At 32.8% G+C, this 14,750-nt stretch overlaps 1 pseudogene; it reads left to right on the forward strand.

Moving 5' to 3' along the window:
• Positions 1 to 7,707: 7,707 nt before the first annotated feature.
• LOC108769817 (uncharacterized) lies at positions 7,708 to 11,514 on the forward strand (annotated as a pseudogene).
• The last annotated feature ends 3,236 nt before the right edge of the window (positions 11,515 to 14,750 follow it).

The raw sequence follows: 14,750 nt of genomic DNA on the forward strand, positions 1-14,750 counted from the left end.
CGCCCACCTGGCGCCGGAGGTCGAGTGGAGGGGGTTTGTTTTGACGGCCCATAGCTGCCCACTTACTACTTGTGTGTATGCGTACGTTCGCGCACGTGCGGACGCATATATATGTAATAAGTTACTAAAAATATTTTACCTTTATCAATCTCATTAATATCACGAGTTGTATTATCCTTAGAAAATTGAGTTACAATGGTTTTTGGCGATCTGTTTGTCTTATATGTAATATTTACAGGTTTCCCAATATTTTCTTTATTCCTCTTACTATTTATTTCGTTTGTACTTGTTGATGCAAGTGGTTCTGAAATTATGTACATATTCGCATTTACTTCTATAAACCAATATTATATTTACGTACATTTATTTTTAATACACACACATATATGTATATATATATATATGTATGCATATATAATATATATATATGCGTGTATAAAATATTTTTCTTGAATTAAAATTTGAAAAAGCACACCCGTATGATCAAGTACAGCAGACAAATGTTTAGAATATCCAGGTTTATTACAGGATGTTTTAATAAATGATGCATTTGTACTAATAGGAAATTTATTTTTTTCCTTAATTATTTTTTCTTTAGAATTAGTACAAGACTCTGTTATCTTACTAACTTCATTTATTATTTCACGTGAAGGTATTTTACGTTCTGGATTCATGCATTTATTGATATCATCTTCTAAAACAGAAATATTTTTTATTCTATTTATAAAAATATATACTAAGTAATCTCGTAATTCACAGATCATCTCTCGTGAGCATGTAAAACCGGCTAAACTGAAATATAAATTAAGAAAAAACTTACTTGTATTATTAGAATTTGATAAAGTAGAAAATTCTGCAATTTCTTCTGAAAATACAACTTCATCATCCGACGAACTTGTATTACTTAATGTATTTTTTGAATTGTCTGAATCATAAAGATATTTTTTCGTTTTTGGAATTCTTTTCTCGTCAGGACCTGATGTCAAATCTGATGTGTCTTCTGCTACAGCCGCTTTTGCTCTTGCTTTCACTAAATTAGCTGTAGTAAAAGATGTAATATATATATGTATAAATACTATACAATAGATATAAATATATATAATATGTAACAACTTATAAAAGAAAGATAAACGAAACAAAAGACTAAATGTTTTATATAACAAATTAGTATTTTATATAAAATACTACTTACTGTAAATATGTCCACTTCCAAATTTTCGAACTGTAAATAATGGCCACAAACCAAATACTGGCTTTTCACATACAGCAATAGAATGGCTTAATTTTTTACCAGAGTTGGTGGCCAATAACATAAATCATCATGTAGCCATGCTACTGGTACAGCTTCTACTACATTTTCTTCTATAAAATGTACTACGATCCACTCTATTGGGCAATAAGCGTATTATCTTCTCTCTATATCTTATTTTTAGTCTAAAGTAAAAATTACACAAAAACTATTTCAATTCTCATGAACACAGCTAACAGAGCTAAATCTGCAACACACTTAATACCTAATAATCTAATAATATACATATTGATATATATTGATATATATATATTGATATATATATAGTATGCTTTTTCTTAATAATATTAATATTTACAAAAAAGAAAGAAATATGCACATAAAATTATACAAATGTAGTTATAAATTATAAATTTTCACGAATCTTAAGGCAAAGCATACGAGTTATATAATCTTACAATTGTGCCTACATTTATGGTATATATTTTAATTTAAGTAAAAAAAGTATGCAGGCTCAAAAGTATTTGCCAATTCTAATGTTTGTATTATTATTGTATTACGCATATCGTTAAAAGATCATTTTATGGTGAAAACTACTTATAACTTTAATTTCTGAAATATACAGAAAAATCGTATTTCTATAAATGAATAAACCAATTATAATACACTTACTAAGAAACTTTTTAAGAGAAATTGACATGAAATCCAAATAAAATATTTTTCTATAACTATTTCAGTTATTTTACTAACATTCTCCACGATATCAAACTCAAAAATGTCTCTTTTCTAACAATTATTACAAGCTTAATCAGAGGACAAGTGACACTTTTATTTTCTAGTAGTAAATTGGGAATTATAAATGTGAGCAAATACTTTTGAGCAATAGTATATTTAGCAATGTTAGTATTTCATAATAGAAATATTTTCAGATTTCTTTAAAATATCCTAAATTCAATTATACATCATTAAACGCTGTCTTACTTAAGTATAAAAGTGCATTATGCTATTTGAACTTTATATTGTTTATTACTAAGAACTGCAATATAATCTAACATTTATTAACACAATATGTGAAGAAGAGGAAATACAACATATATATTATTATATGGAAAAATCACCATTTTATTTGAAATTTCTTCTATTAATGACATTGATAATTCTCCTAGTTCATGTACCGAAAACATATCAAAAATTGAAGACTGAAATGGCTCAGAAATAAAACTTGTTACATTGATAAGTTTTTTTCCAATTAAGTAATATTTATTGTCTTTCATAGCAAAATTTTCTATTAACATAATACTTTTATCTTTTAAATAACAGCAATTATCCCCAAAACGTGTACTAAATGAGATATTATTTACAATCAACTTTTTAAATTGAGCCGAAAAATTTTCCATAGGTAAAGGGCCTTCATAATGTTCTTGTGTCATTTGCAATTTTATTTTTTTTGAAGGTTTAGTCATTAATACACTTTGTGACTCATGAATACGATTTACAAGTTGTGCTAATGGATTATGCGATTTTCTGACCAATCGTTTTAGATATTGCAGATAATTTTCAAAAGGAAATGCACTATACTGATCTAAAGGTCCAAAAACTCTACAATCATCAACAACATGAATTAATCCATGTATATTGTGTGAAATGTATTCTGTTCCATAAATGACTATAAATTGTTTTACAAAATATGTTAATAATGAATGTGCGTATTCTAAATATTGCATACATAAATTAGAATTAATTAAAATTCTCATAGCTATGTGTAAGGACATAAAATGTAAGTATTTATTAGATGGTAGGATATCTTTTAAAACAACTGGACCACAATATAATAAAAAAAATCTAAATTCAGTTGCTTTCCAGCGTGCAATCTCAATTAAAGAACGAGTTTTTCTTACAAAATCAGATGGAATACAAGATCTTATTTGAATGAGATAGCTTGAAATATTTTGTATATCAGGTTTTGATAATCTCTGTGAAATAGGTCCAAAAAGCCATATATTTATCAATTTCCTCATTACACTAAGGCACACTAAATGCATGTATTCTAAAGGAAAACTTTTTACCATATTGATCAAAGGTATTGTTTCTAAAATTGATGTACCTGTATGATGTTCAGGTTGGATTCTATTACGGAAATTTTCATCAGTTCTTTCAAAGCAATTCATTTTGGGATAACACACTCTAGATTTTATGTATTTTCCTTTTTGCATACACTTAGTACACGCAAAATATCCAGTGTGGCCTTTGCAAGAAATAATGAGTGATTTAGCTGGAGCGTCACAAATAAAAGCTTTTATTGCAAATGGTATAGTATGATTATTATAAAGAAAACCGTCTTCTGATAACTTTATAGCTTCTTCTGTAAAGTCTTGTAAAAATATATTCATATTATTAGGTTTTTCATAACCATGATACACACCTATTACAGATACATATTGTGGATACTCAAACATTGAAGCTAATATCGGATATATCTGACTGCTGGAACTTTTGCTGAGAGGTAAACCGTCAATATTAATAAATAAATTAATTTGTTCCGGTTGTTTCTCTAACAATTTCATTAAATTTTCAACTGCAAATTGAAGTCCCATGTGCACATAGATACCTGAACCTATAGATTTGTAGACTATATGTCGAGGAGTACAAAGTAAAGTTCTAGGATCTCGAGGCAAAGGAATATTTGTTTCTAATTTTAATAAATGTAACAAATTTCGTAAAGCGTTATGTGGAATATTATGTGATATTGTCCATGATCGAAGCCCATTAATAAAATTACTTTGATGTACATTTCGGTTTTCTATATTTTGCTGGGGTATTGCAATATCATTTTCAACATTGTTATCAAAAGAATTAGCAGATGATTGGCTGAATAAATCGTGTGAAACATTAAAACAATCCGATTTATTAAAGTGATCTATTTCACAACTACTATTATATTGGAAATCTATATTTCTTGCAACTAAAACGTCATTATTTACGCAATTATGTTTAAAATTATCACAATTCTGATTCTCCTGTGATAATTCTAAACATGTTGTGACTCCTCTTTTAACATTTTTATAAAAAGTTGATTTACTACGACGTTTCATTATTCACAGAAGAATTTTAATCAGACTCCGTGATAAAAAGCGCGATACAATTATTCACGATTTTACGCAAAATGAGACTCGAAAAGTCGCAAAAACGTTTGCCCAATTTTCTAAAACAAAAAATTAATTGTTAAAAATGATCAAAGACAATATGAAGGTTAGGAAATTTATCTCATTCTAAGCAAACAAGGTGATGTGAGAAATTGATAATAATGGCCTTCCAACAAAAGAGACACACATACATGACACGATGTGATACAGCTAGCAGTGCATCGCATTACGTTCTTGTTGTTTGTCAATATTAAACAAAAGGATGAGATGATCACTGTGTACTTGTACTTAGTCGCTAATTGTTGGAAGATACCCAATATTTATCATTTTTATTAGTGTATTCTTTTGTTTTTCTTATTAATTTTGATCTGAACTTACTTTGGTTTAATTGCGTAAACTTAATTGCTCACACGGCGTGTTCTTTTCACTGGCACATAGGTATCTTTTATTTTGATGATGCGAATGGGCGCGAATGCCGCAAGGCGCGAATGGCAACGAACGGACATGAATAATGCAGCACAAAAAGATCGAGATTGATGGATTCCGATATTGAAAACGCCATCTACATCTTCAGTACATTTAAATATTCTATGAACATTTAGAGAACATTTAAACAACATGATCTTATTACTAATTTTAACATATTCTAGGCAGATTTACAGATTGTTTCTTATAAATAAGAATATTCTGTGAATACGTATAGATAATTTTCTTGAGAATATTCTTGTAAAGGTATATTTGAGCCTTCATAGAATATTTATACAATATTGTGTGTTATCTGGGGTAAGTTGTAAATTGTTAACCGCGCGCGTAAAGATCGACCAATCCGAGTCAAATGTGAGAAGAATGATCGATTATGATTAATCAATCTCTTATTGCAATATTACTGTACATTGTAGACGATCCATAACGTGTCGTCTACAATATGTAGCTTCTGCATACTTGATGTGGAAACGTTTGCCACGCGGCAAGATGCGACGTAGTAACCAATAAAAATGTTGGGAGCTTTTTGGCTACCATTTCCGCGTCCAGTGTGCAGGAGTCATAAGCTTGGTATAAATAGTAAGAGCAAGAAACTTACTAATCACAGTCGATTATTCTTCAGTCTACTATGATTAGTCAATTTCCTACTCTTATTTCTTACACTAAACTTATTCTGTATATATTACGCGCAGAAATTAAAGCATCACCTCTCACATCTTCGAAAAATAGGTAAACTTCAAAGGAGTGTAACTTCTACAAAAATGGTCAAAATAAGATTTTAAAAAAAGTATTTTGTAGCTTGAAATCTTTACTTTCTAAATCTGTATAATGAAATAACGCCTGATTTTTACGGAACTACATGATTATAAAGGAAAATTCGTAAAATCTCAAAATTTTTTGTAAACTTTGCACAGTTTAATGCAATGAAAGAAAAGTCGGGCACATATACAATTCACAGCTTTCGAAAGGGTGATCCTTTTCCTTTAATTTATTTTTTTTTACTTCTGTAACGTCCGGTGCGCTACACTATAGCACTCCGGCCGTTTACCAAGCGAACGCGAGCGCACAGTATAGCAAATGATACAATACGTGCCGCGAGAACCTATAGCATATGCTACCGTTGCCGTTGCCAACGAACGTTGCGCGCACAGCGCCTGCGCGACTCATAAAATAGAGAACTAATAGAAAATCCGCTAAAAACACGTAGATTGCACCGCTAAAAAACGGGAAACGATGAACATTAGAACTAGCCATTTAATAATCGCGAAGAAATAACACCGATTCATTAAGAACAAGTGAAAACGTAATGCACTTACAAAATGCATAGCGATACAACACAAAATGCACGCATAAATCACGAAGGCCTCAAATAGCAAATGGGAGCTACTGCAATTTGAAGGAAGGCACGAATAACGAAATAAGAGACTTAGAAAAGACAAAGGAAACTCGCGAACGCTTCAGAACAAAGAACTCAAGATACGCGGAAAAGCAGCGTGAAAAAACGCGCAAAGAATACACGCTGGCTACACCGCAACCGAGTGCATCACGCGCCAGCCAAGCGCACCCTTAAGAATATTGTAGACCCCGCTAAACACGAGAACGATCAAAAAGACGAAAAGACACGCAGCAATCGAATAAATCATGATAAAAGAATTAGAATATTCTAGAGAATTTCGCAACTACAAGTGTGCGAAAACACCCCCTTACCGCGAGGAGTCACAATGCGAAACATATATAAAGCGGGATGATTTACAGACAAATTACCTTATTCCTTCTTAAGCCACCGAAACGGTAAGGACTCCTAGTGCTTTTAGTAGCGCTCCGGACCATCCGTTCTATCCTACAAATCCAGCTCTGATCGTGCGCCAACCACGGCGTCAGACGAGCTAATCCTTTGTCTAATCTCTACAGCGCAAACCACGGCGACGTGGAGATCACCTCCTTGCGAAAACTCCAACGAGCGCCTTCTCGGCGTCGAGGTCTTTTCGCATTCTTTTCTTTACGATCTGCCGCCACTACAAAACGTTCTTTCTGAAGCAGATGCCTAAGAGAAAACGTACGCGCGGCAAGCGAGGGGGTTGGCGTCCCCACCTTTAAGGAGCTACAGCGGAAGCTCCTTAACACGGGAAGTTTCGATCCTTCTATTTATTGGAGGGAGGACGCGGGGGACGCAACCAAATCCTCGAAATCCGGCACGACCGTCGAGATCGCCGATTCACCAGCCGCTATAGCTAAAAACGTCGCCTCGAAAACCGTGGCCACAGCTACACCACCGCCGCGACCAAAACCGCCTCCATCTCCGCCCCACGTGGCGCCCACAAGAAAGCCCACTAGGCCCATTATCATCACACCTAAGCCGCGAGTTATTAGCAACATCCCGTGTACTGTAAATATTAAAATCTTATAATCGTAAATATTTCTATTCTTATTAAAAGCCTTTTCATTTCCTTCCAAATCCTTCTCATCACACAAGAGAGTGTAGAGAGACAGCGAGATGAAGCCTAACTGACGCTTCCTCTAAACTCTCTATTTTATTTTTATGGGAAGGACCTGGAAGGCTAATTACCTTTAGAATCTAGTAAATTCGTAAAATCACGTATATAATTCTCGAATATCGTGCTCAATTCCGAGCACTGGTGACAGCTGCCCATAATAATAACAAAGATACGTGTCTAAACACCACGTCGAAGTCAAGGCTTCACCCCGCGCGCCCCGCTCCGCGCTCGCGTTCCGCGAACTCGTGTCGCGTCTCGAGACCGCCGAAAACTCGCGCTCAGGACGTAACACTTCAGTACGATTTTTTTTACCGTGTTATTCAACATTGAAGTAAAAATGGTCCCTTTGACTTTGACTGCTCATAAAATACAAATGGAGCGACGTACAGCATTTAAAAAAAAAAAAGTTCAAAATTTCTCTTTAAGATGCTTTTATCAATTTTTAGACACAGATAAGCTTTTCATGTAAAAACTTAAGTGAAAGGTAAAGTTGGAAACTGAGACAATTATCAGTTTCTATTCAATTCGATCTACTAAGTTTTCAACTTTACCTTTCACTTAAGTTTTTATATAAAAAGCTGATCTGTGTCTAAAAATTGATAAAAGCATCTTAAAGAGAAAACTTTGAACTTTTCTTTGTTTTTTTTTTTAAGTCTGTACATCACACCGTTCGTCTTTTATGGGCAGTCAAAGTCAAAGGGACCATTTTTACTTTAATGTTGAATAACTCGGTAAAATAAAATCATAGAGGTAAAAAAAAAGTAAATTAAAGGTAAAGGATAACGCTTTCGATAGCTCTGAATTGTATTTGTGTCTGACTTCTCATTCACGGCATGAAACTGTGCAAAGTTTACAAAAAATTTTTACTGATTTTCCTTTATAATCATGTTGTTCCATAAAAAACCGAATTGTTATTTCATTATACAGATTTGGAAAGTAGAGATTTCATACTACAAAATGCTTTTTTAAAATCTCATTTTGACCATTTTTGTAGAAGTTACACTCCTTTGAAGTTTACTCATTTTTCGAAGGTGTGAGAGGTGATGCTTTAATTTCTGCGCGTAGTGTATATTGTAGAGTCTACAATGTAGACGGTGCATAAGGGATTACGTTCATTCACCCAGAATGCGACTTACGATTAAATATTTAAAGTACACTGTTTATCGGAAAGAAAAAAAGAAATACTAACATGACAAATGTGATCCGAAATTAATGCTTTCACTCTAGTTTCCTTACTCTACCTACCGTTTAATTGGCGGCACCTGTTGTGAACAATGCACGCGTAGCGAACAATGCGCGCGTTGAAAGTGATTGTTGAACATGACTCCCGAGATATGACCGAAGATATTAACCAAATTACATAGCTCTTTTAGACGCTTTGACTAAGTCTCTGCTGGTGTCGATTGATGACGCTGTGGAGGCGAGGGTGATCGCGCTCAACGCATCCACTGGCACGGTGATAACCGCGGTATGGCTGAAACGTAGTCCTGGAAGCGTCGGTGAGCCTTTCAAGGTCGAGAGTAACGCGGTCCAACTCGGATCGCAACCGGACCCCAGCCTACCGTGGTTTGAGAACGCAGATAGCAGCGCTGGATTAAGGTTCGCGTCATATAATTCGCATACCCTTGCACACTGTGTATTTACAGAAGCCAAACTTTCTAAAAGCTTCCATATTTCCATTGAACGTCAATAATTTTACACGATGGCTTGTTACAAACGATACAAATGCTAAAGAAATAATAATTCTACATAAGGGAAAAGAACTAATTTTTTAATCCTACTTTTAATTTTCTCGAAAATAAAGTTCCACGTAAAAAAAATTTTACATTTCTAATATATCTCTTTTAATAATATTGTTTTCTTTTTACAAAGGATATTATATGCTTAATCAACGCTTCACATTTTCTATTAACTTTTAATTTATATTTCATATTATCTTTTAATTACTTTAACAATAACGATTGTTAATAAAATTGGTATCATTATTTTTTACTTTGAGGATATTTTTAGCGAAATGTAACGATTAGGTAATGTCCCTCGACAGTACCTCCAATAACGGATTATCTTAAGGCCTTTTTCTCGAAAAATATCGCACACAAAAATATTGTATTATAGTATAATATACATATATCACAGATATTACCGATTTTCGTATACAGGGTGATTTTTTAACCTGAAACTTTCAAATATCTCGAAAAATAAGCACACTAAGAAAAAATGTTAAGAATCATTCATCATTCCGAGGGTGACATACACTGACGTTAAAGTCAGCCTCCCCACCTCACTCCCTAGGCGGTGAGGGGGGGCAAGTTTGAAATCTTAAATGGGAACCCCTATATTTTATTGCATATTCGGAATCTTTGGCTAAAAGCACATACGATTTGTCTGAAACATTTTTCTCGATTCATGATAGATGGCGCTGTAATCGACGAAATTCAATTTCTTCGATTTCTTTTACTGAGAACCCATGGTTACGATTCTGCAATACATTAACAATAAAAATACCACGTTTTCATTGTTAATACTCGAAATTAATTTTAAAACTTCTCATTATTTTTAATTACTCATTAATTACTTCTCAAGAAACTACTTTTAGCGTAACCCAGGAACAACGACGTGGACGTAGCAGTTTTCTGTTCCCTTTTTAAAATTTTTTTAATTAGGCTGATTTATTGCAGATATCTATTTATTGCAGATAAATATTTTCTTACCTTTTGAAATTGAAAAAAAAATAAATACAAACCTCCGTTCGGATTATTCGCTGTAGAATTCATTCACGTCGTTGTTCCTGGGTTACGCTAAAAGTAGTTTCTTGAGAAGTAATTAATGAGTAATTAAAAATAATGAGAAGTTTTAAGACTAATTTCGAGTATTAACAATGAAAACGTGGTATTTTTATTGTAAATGTATTGCAGAATCGTAAGCATGGGTTCTCAGTAAGAAAAATCGAAGAAATTGAATTTCATCGATTACAGCGCCATCTATCATGAATCGAGAAAAATGTTTCAGACAAATCGTATGTGCTTTTAGCCAAAGATTTCGAATATGCAATAAAAAATAGGGGTTCCCATTTAAGATTTCAAACTTGCCCCCCTTACCGCCCAGGGGGCGGGGTGGGAGGGCTGATTTTAACGTCAGTGTATGTCACCCTCGGAATGATGAAATATTGATTCTTAACATTTTTTTTAGTGTGTTTATTTTTCGAGATATTTGAAAGTTTCAGGTTAAAAAAATCACCCTGTATACAAAAGATGCACGGTCGGTTTCGCGCTATTATATCGCTGCACGTTCTCCTAGCGCCGAGACCGTATCTTTGAATATAGATTTAAAAATATAGGCCCCGTATTTTTTTCTAAAAATGTTAGCACGCACGCACACGCACTTTGTTGGCACTGTTTTGCAATTTGTCATACTTAAAATGTTGTTTTTTTCTTCTGTTTTCACGGCAATGCAATATAAAAATAAAAGACACGGGTCTGTCCATAAAAAGAAGTTCAATTTTATTGGGTGCTTTTCACCTATAATGTAGGAATGCACAAAAATCGTCGACGTTTAGAATACATTGAGGTTTACTCATTACTTTTCCGATATTTTGACCTTGACCTTGATATATGTTGTCAAAGTCATGACCCTCAGTACCTCTAACAGGTTTTAGCCATCGCTCGTTATTAATTAAAAAGTTATTAAAGATATAAGAAAAGACATAAGAAAAAAAGTTTAAAAAAGTAACGTCTATTTTCTACTATGGGCCGGTTGTTCCATCTTTTTGTAAATTTTACCTGTGAGGTAAATCTGGCAATCCGCGCACGTGATTTGGTAAAATCTTGCTACTTACCCAACAGGTAAAATTTATCAGATGGTCGAACAACCGACCCTTTATAGAAAAAAATTGTCTGCTTTAAAATAGATTTTTCACTTTAAAAACAAAAATTTTCTTTGTTCCACGCTTCGCGTGTAAACTCATGCGCCGTAGCAGGAGGGAGGTGATGTGAAAGTCGCTTTGCGTGGAAAGTCGTGCGCTCCGCAGCAAGAGAGAAGGTGGAGTAGAACTTGCTTCGCATGGAAAGTCACGCGCCCCTAAGCAAGGGGGGAAGTGGGATAGACCATGCCACAGAAAATTGTATTCGCTACCCCACCTGTCTAGAATCATCCAACTATGATATATCCAATTTATGATATAAATCATAAAAACAAGAAAAACATAAATATTTATTGCATTGTAAACATCTTATGAATGAATTTTAGAATGAATTTCATTTTAGAATGAAAAATTTGGTTCTCATCAAAATTGATTCCTGAAAGAAACTATTTCCATAATATTGTATATCAATCAAATCTGCTTTCCGCCAGATATTAGAAGAAGTTATTGTATCTGCAACAAAAATTTATTTGTAAGATGTTCGCAATGCAATAAATATTTATGTTTTTTTTGTTTTTATGATATATATCATCCCGTACAATGTACGCTTACAAAACACGATTAGTTTTTCTAATTATTATTAATAAATCGATTAATGTTAGTTAAAAGAAGATTACAAACGTATGACTTATTTGTCCCTAATCATAACTTCTAATTTCTAATTTTATCAGAAACATTGTAACAGTTTTCATTACAATCTTATTTATGCGTTCATGTGAATATCAACAACGATGACGATAACGATGATAATAATAAATATTTCATGAATGAGTGTTTAATTATCTACAATACTAATACGTAATTTCATGAAATTCCATTACAATCAAAAAGTAATTAAAACTAATAACATTAAGTTAAAATAAAATTAAAGATACTGATATTTTCATTAATACGTATATTTTTATTAGTACGTTTTTCAAATTATTACAATAATTATTTAAAAAATCGATTTCTTCGAAACACTATGGGTCAATGACTGAAACGGCCGGATACGTATCGTTTTTTTTCGCTCAAGAACAGCCTGTAAAAAGCGCATCAAAATCTCCGATCCCGTCACCTGGTGTTTTCCTTGTAAGATTAAATTTAATTAAAAAGTAACAATCATATAAAATTATCGTGCAGATTTAAAATAAGTTACTATAAATTTAAGAAATTTACTTTTAACTTCCTAGTAACAAATTTTTCATACATGAATATATACGTATAAACATACATGTACATGTATAAATATTTATAAACATATATAATTATATATGAAATATGTCTATGCACGTTTAAAAATTAATTTTACAAAAGAAAGAAAGATGTATTAAGAACATGTATGGATATATTTCATATGTAATTATACATGTTTATGAGTATTTATATATGTTTATGTGTGTTTATACAGAATGTCCCAAAAAGATAGGGATACCTGAATATTTGGATGTATATCAAACACATCCAGAGAAAGATTTCTTCGATTCAAGTTTCTTTGCCGTACGGTTAAAGTAAAAACTTCTTTGATTTGAACATAATTCCTTTAAATCATATAAATTTTTTAAATTTGATTTATAAAAATTATGTTCGATTCAAAGAAATAATGCTCATTATTTCTTTAATTTGAACATCATTTTTTTAAATTAAATAAATTTTTCTATTTGATTTAAAAAAGTAATGTTTAAATTAAAGAAATGACGTTCAAATCAAAGAGTTTTTTCTTTAACCGTCTATGGCGTATATACAGTGAGAAGCAAAAAAAAAATTGAATCAATCTAAGTGCTTTTGTAAAAAATAATAACTTATTTGTATATTGTGATATAAAACGAAAGGAATTTGTTACACATCGTTCATAAATCTTTTACTACCAAATTTCACAGTTTCTTTGATGTGTCAAATAGATTTTTGTCTGACGGATGTCAGTGGGCCTGGATCCGGAAAGGTGAATCGCTACAGAAATGACACATCAAAGAAACTGTAAAATTTAGTGGTGGATCCGTCACGCTCTGGGGATGTTTCACAGTGTACGGTGTTGGACCATTGAGCCGAATTAATAGTAGAATGACTTTATTATATGTATTAAGAATTAATATATATATCAAGAAATTTTAAATAGGAAATTACGTGAAAGTATACAAAATATGCCAATTGATGAAAGGAATATCGTGTTTCAGCATGTGTGTGATAGAGATCCGAAACACACATAGCAAAAAGTGTGCAAAAATGGGTGGAATTGCAACCATTTTAAATTTTGAACTGGCCAGCTCAAAGTCCAGACTTGAATCCAATCGAAAATCTATGGGCAATACTTAAAAAGTAATTACAAGACGACTATGATTTCTCTCCACGTAATTTGGACGAATTGTGGAATAGAGTTGAGAAGCAGTGGTATGCAATCCCTAAAGAAGTATGCACTTTAGTGGAAAGTATGCCGAAACGAATTGCAGTTGTCTTAAGCGAAAAAGGTTTATGGACGAAATATAAAACTTTTGTAAAGCTGTTATTTTCTATTATTTTTTGAGACGGTGCATAATTGAGTCACAAAAAAATTGCATAACTACCGAATCAAATAGAATGTTATTATACAAGATTATGACATCGTTGTGTAGTAAAATAAGTGTTAATTATTATGTGTAACAAATTCCTTTCATTTTGTATCACAATACACAATTAAATCATTATTTTCTACAAAAGCACTTGCATTGGTTCAATTTTTTTCTTCACTGTATACAGGGTGATACAAAACAACCCCAGTGTCCCTGAAAAGACATATTCCTAACTTAATTCTAAGACGATTTTCCTTTATGAAAATTTTATTCGAAACTTCGTTTTCAAATTACAAGAAGAAATAGTTAACGTATTACGGGCCACATAGAGAAGACAGGCAGAAGCGACGCTCACGGTTAGACGCGAGCGCATTACGCGCGGGGCGCACACTGATCGGACGCATTTACACGCTTATAAAAACACGTTCGTTCTCATCTTTCCCCTCTCTCACATTACCTCTTTATCTTTCACTTACTTGAAATATGCTAATTTCGTTAAATTATAAATTAGAATGATGAAATTGAAATATATATTGAACTTTTGGTGTATCAGTAGGTATACTATACGGGTTCTAACCCATGGGGCTAGAGGGGAGCGCGGGGTGCGGGGGATACTCGTAGGCGAGGGGGAAGCGTAGCGCGGGGATTCTTCGGTGGTGGGGGTATGACGTCATGCGAAATGACAGTAAGATTTCAGGGACTGCAGTCACGTACAAGACAACAAAAAAAACATCACAAAAAATGAAATATTGCCATGAACAAAAAAAAACAAATAGTTATAGAACGAAGTGTTACAAAGGATATATGCTCCAACCGTTTTTCGACCAAGATATAGCGTAATGTAATTTTTCTGTTGAAACAACGTTTATTAATTATTTTAAAATACCTAAATACAACCAAGTTTCGTAATTATTGAGAGTAGGTATAGTAGGCGAG

Source organism: Trachymyrmex cornetzi, unplaced genomic scaffold, assembly GCF_001594075.2.
Source record: "Trachymyrmex cornetzi isolate Tcor2-1 unplaced genomic scaffold, Tcor1.1 scaffold956, whole genome shotgun sequence".
NCBI classification, from domain to species: domain Eukaryota; kingdom Metazoa; phylum Arthropoda; class Insecta; order Hymenoptera; family Formicidae; genus Trachymyrmex; species Trachymyrmex cornetzi.